Raw genomic sequence first — 10,345 nt, forward strand, 5'->3', positions numbered from 1 at the left:
CACCCTGAGGAGTTCAGCAACACGGCGCGTTCTGGGCTCACAGCAGCAGAGGCTGCACTGAGGCGTACAGCTCAGCCCGTGAGCTCCAGTCTGTCAGTGGTGTGATTAGCCATGGTCTGAGAAGGTAGCCAGCAGTGTCTGCATTCCAGACCACAACTAAGAGTCTCTTTCACAGTTCATTGCACTGCAATGAAAATTAATTTTCCTTCATCATTTTATTCTTAAGAAAAAAAAAAAAAAGAAAGAAAAAAAAAAAAGGAGAGACTTAATAGGAGGGAAAACCCACAGGGCACTTAGTTGAAGGGGCTCTCTGAAAGAGGCTCTAAAGATGGAAGTCTTGTCTGTCATCTCAGCTGCTAAGTAATACTAGTGGTGGGACTCTTGGAAAAATTAGTACAAATTGCATTGCAGAAAAGACTGATGCGGAGATGTTTCTGTGTAGTTTTATGGTTGCGGTGAAGACTAGTGGGCGTTAAACTTGTCTTCAGGGGTATAATTTGGGTCAATCTCAACTTTCAAGTCTTCAGTCCCTGAACTTAAAAGGCAGATTCCCCACTAACCACTGCCCTGCTTCCAGGCCTTGCACTTACAACACTGTGTGCAGGTATCTGTGCCACCAAAAATCATGGCAGCTCTTCCAGAAGTGTCTGTATCCAGAATGGTTGGGTACATATTTTGGAAGCTATGATGACTTTCCCAGGCCTTTCTTCCCAAGGCAAAATGAAAAGCACTGGTTGGAAACAGAACCTCTGTATACTTTTCCCTTGCTATGAATACAAGCTTCATCTATTTTTCTCCTTTTTTTCCATCAAGAAAAGTATCATTTCATATGAGTTATTGCACATGTTAGATGTTGCCAGTTAGGACCAGACTATTATCCTATTACCTGTGTATTCTTTAGCACCTATTGTCATAGTTCAGGACATTTCCAGCTCCAGTTCTACAGTTATTTCTCACGGTTACCTATGACCAAGTGCAATGAAAAGGCCCGGATCACTTACAGATTATCAATGCTGATGCCGGTATCCACCATTTTCATTCCTCTACCATGGGAGATTCAGGTCCAGATATTTGTAGGAAGGTCAGTGCAGGACTCCAAGACAAGCAGAATGAAAGGACTGAAGTTCTCTGCATTTCTACCCAACACCAACCGCAGCAGTGGAGACTTTCCATATTGTCACGTCAAAGTGCTTCAGCATTGATCACCTCTCAGGAAGGCTTAGTGGTTTATGCCTCATGATCCTCCATGCCCATTCCTCTTTCCATGCCTAGGCTTTTTTTTTACTCTTAAATAGAGGAACATTTTAGAGTCAACTGCAGAGAACCATCTGAGCTTCTTTGCATGGATGAAGAGCTGACTGTGACACTGCTGGGACGTGAACCTTTGGATTTTAGGGTGTTCTGTTTAGAACAAGCTTGGCTTATTAAATGACAGAGTCATCTATTCAAATGCAACAGGCTTAAGCTTTTTCTTTCTTCTAACAGCATAACTTCATTCACTTCAATGGAATTGCATTTGGTTTACACAGGTGTGAGAGGGAAATCAAGTAGCATATAGAAATGTTTTCTTTTGAAATATTTTTGGAGAAGAGGGGTAAAAAAACTGCTTTTAGACCAATGCAAACATTTTCATGGAAATTTTCATTAGGGTTAAAATTTTCTGGACAAAAACTGGAAATGATTTTTTTTTCCCTGTAAAATAGTTTGATTTCCAAAATCCCACAAACATTTAAATGGAAATCTAAATATTTTCACAAAAACTTTAATTGTATTTTTAAAGCTTTGGTTTCCATCTTTTTATCAAAAACTGAAGCATTTTGTCAAAAATACTTAGAAAAACTATCTTTTTTCCCCCAAATTTCCCATAACAGCTTTTTTTAAGCAACTTTAATAGAAAGATTAAAAGGAGTATGAATATGAAAGCAATAAAAAACTGTCACAACTGAGACTGACAAACTAACTGTGGAGGTTAACATATATGAAACCTGGGATGAACATGAGTTGTTTAATCTACAGGTTTAAGATGTTTCTGCTAACATACTTCACAGAGGGACAAGTGAAGGGCAAGGGGAAGGTTTTTCCTAAATTTAGATTTTATACAACTCACATAAAACAAAGAAGGAAGTTAAAGGAGAATGGAGGGAGACAGAGTGAAAACAAAAGGGGAACAGAAGCAATAGCCATCTCTGTACGTTTTGAGCCCCCTCAAGATGTTGATGTCCCTAGTATGACATACCCAAGAATCATATAGCCCATGGGTTCCAAAACTCGGACACGTACCCTGATGTCGGATGATATCATAGCAAGTGAGCCACAGCCAGGCCATGGCCACATGTGCAATTGTAAAATTCTGCATTCTGCAGCTGAATGTTGGATATTTGGGTACATGGCTGCCCATGAGAAATTTTCAGGACTCCAGTGCTCACTTTGTCCAAAATATTTGGAAACCTCTGATCTAGCTACTGTGTGCTTAAATATTAAGTGCTTAAATATATAGTTCTTAAATATTAAGCACTATAATGGACATACACTGGTACCGAGTGAACAGGGTAATAGTTAAGGCCGTCTTTCTCATTTTTCACAGCAACAAACAATCTGAATAGATTACTTCTTTTAAACAGTAACCCAACACAGCAAAGTGCTTGAAATTTCATTCACCTAATGGTAATGCCACTGCCATATAATACAAAAGAATAGAGCAAAACTTAGAAAATAAAGAATAAAGCCCTGAATGGTGAGGCCTGAAGACATGGTTTACAAAACCAACTCTTCCAAATGTGAGAAGAAAGTTGTGGCTCTTTTGTTAATGAACTGTTTCTCCAGCAACACCATAAGAATTAATTATGATAAAACAAGAAGGTACGGTTGCACAAGAACAACAGAGAGCCCAGTCTGAAGAGGGATCAACCCTACAGGGCTTTAAGAATATGGTTCGTGAAAAAAAGAAAAGAAGAGGAAGAGGACATCTGTACAATCTCAACTTAAGACTGAATGGCTCCATCACAATCCTACTTCCACTCGGTATTGCTACCCAGCGTTGGCCAGAATATGCGGCCACACTGCCAGCTATCAGCAAGTAATGCTGGCTGACTGTGGTGGGGGCCAAAGACACACCAAACTTTCTGGACGTGCTTGGCAGGACCGAGAGGAGACTGAATTTGTCTCTCAACCTCTTCCCCTGGTCATACCAGTAGGGGTAACTAGAATTTAAGTAATCTCACAAGCTAGAGCTGAGTGAACGCGAGAGGAACAAGAGCAGGTAGAAACCATTTGGACAAAAGTTAAAAATAAACAGGAGAGTGCGCATTTGCTGTGTTGTGTTCCCAACAAAAATAATTTTTAATAATATAAGATTTATAACACGCTGTAATATTCTGAAAATTTTGTAACATCATCCCAAGAGGCAGGCTGTGACTGCTTCGCTTGCATTAGGGGGACCATAGCAAAAAGCACTGAAATCATCATTTATGTTTAAAAAAAAATAAAAAGGAAGAAGAGAAGAGAAAAGAAAAGAGGAGAAGAGCAAAGAAAAGAAGGTATGAAGAAGAAACTGAAAAGGGAAGAGAGGAAATGAAAGTCATCATGCCATATCTGTCCCAGAAGAACGAAAATCCAGAAGCTGCTTTCTTTCAGGGAAAAGAACCAGGAAGGAAGTTTTCAGCAAAATAAGGACAGCGAAAGGGAGGTCAGGCTTCCCCCTGAGCAAAGAGGGAGAATTTCTTTCATGGGGTTGCTGTCTGAGTCTAACAGGAAGAGACTTAAGAGGTTACATCTGCTAGGGTTCCCCAAGAGATCGCTGAGAGTTGACTTGACTGCCCTTCAGCCATCTACACAAGGAGACACGTTTTCCCTATCAGACAAGAGTATAACAAGGTTGAGTGACTACAAGATGAAACCAGCAGAATGAAGGCACACTGGTTATAACAGGGAGCGTTTTCAGCAACCTCCCTAGATGCCTGGCAGATTCTCCCATAAGGTGAGGCCTCTGAATCAAGGCAGCGTATTTTGAAAAGTAGGTTTTAACTTAATCTAAGGGGACAAATTTTTATTCAGGGTTTATTCAATTAAAACCCATAGCCTTTGTTTGACAGGAATTTAAATTAGATAACTACAATATAACCATTTATTCTGCCTTAAAATCCATAAAATTGCAGAGGAACAAAGCTTATGTCATTGTCCTTTTGCAAAGTTGTCATAATAATCCTTCTTTCACAAGAGGATTTGGAAGCATATAAGCAAATAAGTGCCTTCAAATCAGGCAGCTGGGGGAAAGTCCATGTCTCTCGAAGCAGTGTTTTCTCCTATGAGCTATTGATGCAATTCAGGAGCATTTGGTCTGCAGGAGCACAAATACATTTTAACATAACAACCAGGAATAACCACCAAAGTGTTCTCTTTTATTACGGTGTCCTGAAGTAAGTAGGAAAGAGACAAAGAGACACTCCATCATCCCACTGGGCCCGAGAGCCAGCTGCAGAGAACTCTTCCTTCAAAGTCAGATGCCATCAGCTTAGTAGAGAAGAACTGCTGACCCAAACATCGCTTCCCAGAGGGCTACGGGAACTATGAAACAGGCTTCAAACAGCAAACCAAGAGTCCTCAAAGTATAGCCAAAAATCCTTCAAGACTAAGGAACATACATTTCATACATTTCATGAGCCAGGATGCAAACCCAGTCCTAACCTTGCAGGCAATACCAAAAGCTTCCTATGTTTCTGGGCATAAATTATGCACTGATTGACGGGCATTGGGAACAGTACTCCTATGTAATGGCTTTTCCGTATATACCCAATATGAATCTCTTTGCACCTTTTTCCTAGATCCTCTGGTGTCGGCTATGGCCAGTCGCAGGACACACACAACGAGGTGGTCTGATTTTCCCATTCATCTCTCATGCTCTTTGCCTCTTCTTTGGTTTTGGTGTGGAAGGAGACTGTGTCCACCTGGGTGTTTTGGAAGGTTCTGCTGGGTGCAGATAGTACTGCAAGTGTCATCGTTATTTTTGCAATTAGAGTGATTATTCTGTGCTCAGATGCCATGCAAGAAAATGAGGTATAACTGCCAAGATAGCTGGCAGAGAGACTGATAGATTATAGATTATATGGTGTCAGAGACACAAGCAGTACTCATCTTAAGTAAGATTTTAATACCTTTAAAAGCTGTGATAAATTATAAAGAAAGGTCATATAAAATGTAGGATAAAGTGTGGGGTCATTTTACTTCAGGCTCTCTACTATGTGGAGACCAAAGAAGAGGGGGAGAAGGGACGGATCGTGGGTTTTATTGCTTGGCTGCAATGTCAAAATTGGGTTGGTTTAAAATATTTATGACATGAGAGAAAGAAAATCTGTGAATTACTCAGAACTTGATGTATGTACTCTCAATGTGCTTCGCATTTGCTTTGGTTGGGGACAGCAGAGTGGGGAATTGAGGATAACTTGTTTACTGCCAAACAGCTCTCCGTAGTACCTAGTTTTGTTATGTATTAAAAATCGCGGCTGGGGCCAAGAATGCTGGGGCTGGAATTAAAGACGAGAACACACAATAACTTTAAATAATGGCAGAGAGATTTAAATAGCACACATCAGCAGAAAAGAATGGGGAAACCTACAGTACACTGACTTCATTGATACCCCATTTATCAGCAATTACTGACTCCATTAAAGGCAGAGTTTACAGCAGACAGAGAAACAGAGCCTAAAATATGTCCCAACAGATGGACGGAGAGTGTCAGTGATGCCGTATTTCAAAGGCATCTGCAACTTTGTTATCATTGTACATGGAGTCAGAAAGACAGCGAAAAACACTGGAGTAAGGGCCAGCAAATGATTTACTTGACCCTGCATGGGCAGAACTGACAGCGAAAACCTCATTAATTCCTCAGGTCATTCTGGAAGACATTAATTTGGTTTGGACTCAGGACGAGGGGAGATTTTCCAGACATACACCAGGAATTATGAAATCTCTATAGCCAGAGGAAAGTATGTCCAAATCACTTTCTGCATAAATCAAGCTGACTTTCTGAAGAAGGATAATATGCCTAATCAGGGGAGTTATGGAACTTCTTGTACTTATTAGACAGAAAATAAAACAGTATTTTATTTGATAATCAGCTTGGGGAAGATTATTTTTTTTTCTCTTTCTTTTACTGCTGTCTTCTCTTGCCAGAGATGAGTTGGAAAAAAAACTCTGACACGTGAATAATTGTGAGTGCTGTGATAGTATTTGTGTGTTCCTGTGGGGACATGTGGGTATGCACATAAATATATATATATGGGTAATATATGTGTATAATTTTAGTCAACCCACTGTATTTACACATCTTTTGGCCTTTTACCTCTGTGCTGCAGAATGCCAAGTACCATCACCTTCCCTGTACAATCCTGTTTAACTCTTACATACCCTCAGCCAAAAGCATCTGGGTAAACAGGAGGGCAAGGAGAGCCTGGGGAGACAGCCCTCAGGTCATGCTTCTGCTGCTGCATGGTCCCTCCTCCAGCCCAGCTCCACATGGCACTGGTGGGACCCTCGCCTCAGCAAGGACTGATCAAAAACAGGGGCTCCAGCCTGCAGGACTCCACGCAGAATCATAGAATCATAGAATTGCCTAGGTTGGGAGGGACCTTTCAGATCATCCCATCCAACCATCAACCTAACTCTTGACAAAAACCATCACTAAACCATACCTCTAAGCACTATGTCTACATGTCTTTTAAATACCTCTAGGGATGGTGCCTCAACCACTTCCCTGGGCAGCCTGTTCCAATGCTTGATAAGCCTTTCAGTGAAGAAATTTCTCCTAATATCCATAATAAACCTCCCCTGGTGCAACTTGAGGCTGTTTCCTCCTGTCCTACTGCCTGTTACTTGCGAGAAGAGACCAACCCCCACCTCTCTACAGCCTCCTTTCAGGTAGCTGTAGAGAGCGATAAGGTCTCCCCTCAGCCTCCTTTTCTCCAGGCTGAACAACCCCAGCTCCCTCAGCCGCTCCTCATAAGACTTGTGCTCCAGACCCCTCACCAGCTTCATTGCCCTTCTCTGGACCCACTCCAGCACCTCAATGTCTTTCTTGCGGTGAGGGGCCCGAAACTGGACACAGTACTCGAGGTGGGGCCTCACCAGTGCCGAGTACAGGGGGACGTGGCTTGGGGTGAGCAGGAGCACCCCCTGACCAGGGGAGCTGGGAGCAACAGGCTCAGGTCCTGGCTATGAGTTTTCCAGTCTGGCCTTAAGTCTCTGAGCCAAAAAACAAAGGTCCCTGAACAGAAAAGCACTGGCTGGGTGTCCTATCTGGGGTGAGTGACACCCTCTCCTCCTGCCTGGCAGGCCTCTGCGACAAGGATGCTTTGGCTCCGCCAGCAGCCCAAAAAGCCCCCAGAGCCCCCGCAAATAGCCAGGAGCTGCAAGAAGTCGTCCCACCAACCTCCCCCTGCAATACATGCTTTCCAGTGCTTATACATAAGCCCTCGCCGCACAGGGTATCTTCCTCCGTAAAAGATGCATTCATCATGTTTAGAGAAGGGTTATCTCTCCCTGGAAAGAACATGCATTAGTACTTTTTACTCATTCAACACTGGACACTCCCTATCAACAACAGCCTGCCGAAAGGGGAGAAAGAGGTGAATTAATCATAGGAAGAGACAATTTAAAGGAGTTTGGCTATAAAATGGAGTTCATTAGGAGGCCATAATGTATTTGGGACTAACAAGCTGCAATTTCCCCACCTCTGCTGTCCCAGTCAACAATAAGCAGCACTAATTGCATTGACACCACACCGCAGGATGGCCACCAACCCTCTTTTAACTCCTTCCATAGAGCAGTCGCACAAAAAGTTATTTCACCTATTGCAAATGCAATGAGATGCTTAGCTCCTTATCTCTTTGGACTGGGAGAAAACACCATTAAGTGGTCTGCTGTTTTCACTCTGGAGCTAAGGTTGTAATAATAATCATGTTACTTGGCTCTAAGATTGCACTTAGAGAGATCTGAAACCACATTACAAACGAGTATGGTATAGACAGCCTCTATCACTATAGGCGCAGAACCAAGTGAACCCCGGTTGGGAACACAGCACAAAGCACTTTTTCCCATCCATTTCAAGGATAAGGCAGTATCCGTTTTCCCTGCTTTTTCTGATTTGACTTGTTTAAAAATATATTATATTAGCTAATTTTTTTTTTCTGGGTTTCAGATTTCTCTCAATTTTTGTTTCATGTTATTATTGTGCAAAACGGCCTATACAAAGCACTATTGAAAACGCTGCCCCTGTAGGGGGTTGGGTCTAGGGCAAAAAGAGAGATAAACCAAGGACTGAAATACACGAGTGACCCAAGTTTGTGTAGTGCTGCGTGTCTGGACTTCTTCTGATCGAGTCAGAACAAGCCAATATTTTCTAAGTCTAAGTTACAGTTCAGTTCTTCATCGGGATGTTAGCTGGTGCCCTTAGCTCTATGCAGCATGCCAAAATCTAATACAAAATAAATATATCATTTGGGAAGCCTTTGCTGCCCGTCAACTGCAAAAGTCCCGCAGGAGGCAACTCGGCTGCGGGGAGCTATGTGCTCTCCCATCACCCAAGTGCTCCAACGGGGTCTTGAGACCGTGAGACGGTCGTGTTCTTGCTATTACAGGGACGAGAGGAAGGCATTGCAGCCCAGCCTGCAGGTTCAGGAGGAGGTAGTCTTGAGAAGGAAGACAAGCAACTAGGAAATAATTGTGTTATGAGGGGGATAAATGATGGGAACAACGTGCAGCACGCAAATAATATTCTGTTATTACATTGATGCTATCCATTTGAAAATACGAATAAAAATAATCCGGGGATTCATTCTCAGGTATGCCCGGACTCTCTCTCTAGCAATGTAAAGGAACTGAAAAGGAAAGCAAATTGTATGTATGACCAGTTTGCCTGGCTAAAGTGACAGAAATGGATCTTAGCGTAAATGAAAATCAGACAAGAGGAAGGACCCTGTCCGATCATGGTAACTTGATGCCTGAATCCAGCAGCATATATATATTTTTAAAGTAAATTAGCATTTTTCAAATAACAATTGAGGTTATTCAAACATTAGCAGATGTGTTTTTTACTCCTTGCACCCTCTGTGGTGTCTTTTCTTTTTTTGTATTCTCTTTTTCTCCCCTCTTCTCCCCTTTCCTCCTTTTCTCTTCCCTTCCCCAGTTCTATCAGCGTAAAGACTGAACCGTAGCTAACTTCTTTCAGTTTGGTTTCCAGTCAATTCCTGCTGAATTTTACTTTCAGATTCTCATGCTCAACACAGTGCTAGAAAATCTAAGTTGAAAATATGGTAATAACATGTTTGCTTGTTGGTCTTGTTTTTAAATATTTCCCTGGGGATTTGGAGCAAATCATAAAAATGTTTTCTACTGGTCTTAAATATTGTAAAAAGCTTATTTAATTTAATCAAAACTTAAATATTAAGCCAAACTTCATTGCACAATGTGTTCCTTTAATGGAAAGAGCTAATGAAAAACACACTGGGCCCAATTCACTCTATTTTCTTCACCAGGGAGATATTTGCTCCTTTATTACTAAGGATCATTTGTTTTCCTTCATTTTTCTGGGAACAGTCTGCAAATTTGTATAATCCGACCGTGTTCTGCACATATTTTTCATGGCTATTCTGAAACAGTTTTGTCCTCATTTCTACCCCTGGAATGGCTCTTTTTTTCGAAATGTGAATTTGGGCTGGATGATTCACTGGGACGCTAAGTTTGTCTTCATCTGTTTTACAGTAATTGGGCTGGAGCAATTTTCGTAGCTGTATCTGGGATAGTTTCCTGCTTTGAACTCAGCACTCGTACTGTCATGTGTTAATTTTAGTGATTACCCAAACTAGACTCTAGCCAATAAAGTTATTGTAGTCAAAAACAGGGCTCCGATCCAAATCGCTCTTACTTTATCTTCAGCGGGGTAACTGCTGCTTCACACTATGAATGGACTCAAATCAAATAAAAATATTCGCCACAACAACTTGCCAGGAGAACAATGTGTAATATCGCGGCTTCTCCTACGTAGTCGGCAACTTTGTACAGCTACGTTCTGCATAGAAAAGCTTGGAATTCGCCTATCTCCGACATTTATTCTGTAAGGGAGGAAAAAAAAAAAAGAAAAAAAAAGTTGTTCAATGTTTTAGCTTTCATTCAGGTAAAATCCCGGTTCAGAAAGGGCATAGAGGCCAGTGCTGGAAATGAAGTGTGTGCTCAAGTCCCATTGAAGCCAGGTAGATTGTAAGCATATGCTGAAATGCTTATTTAAATTGGGCCCTTAATTATTATGTGCTATGAGATTGAACTACGTTTCGTATTATTTTCATACATCTATATT

The sequence above is a fragment of the Larus michahellis genome, chromosome 3, assembly GCF_964199755.1.
Source record: "Larus michahellis chromosome 3, bLarMic1.1, whole genome shotgun sequence".
Classification (NCBI taxonomy): domain Eukaryota; kingdom Metazoa; phylum Chordata; class Aves; order Charadriiformes; family Laridae; genus Larus; species Larus michahellis.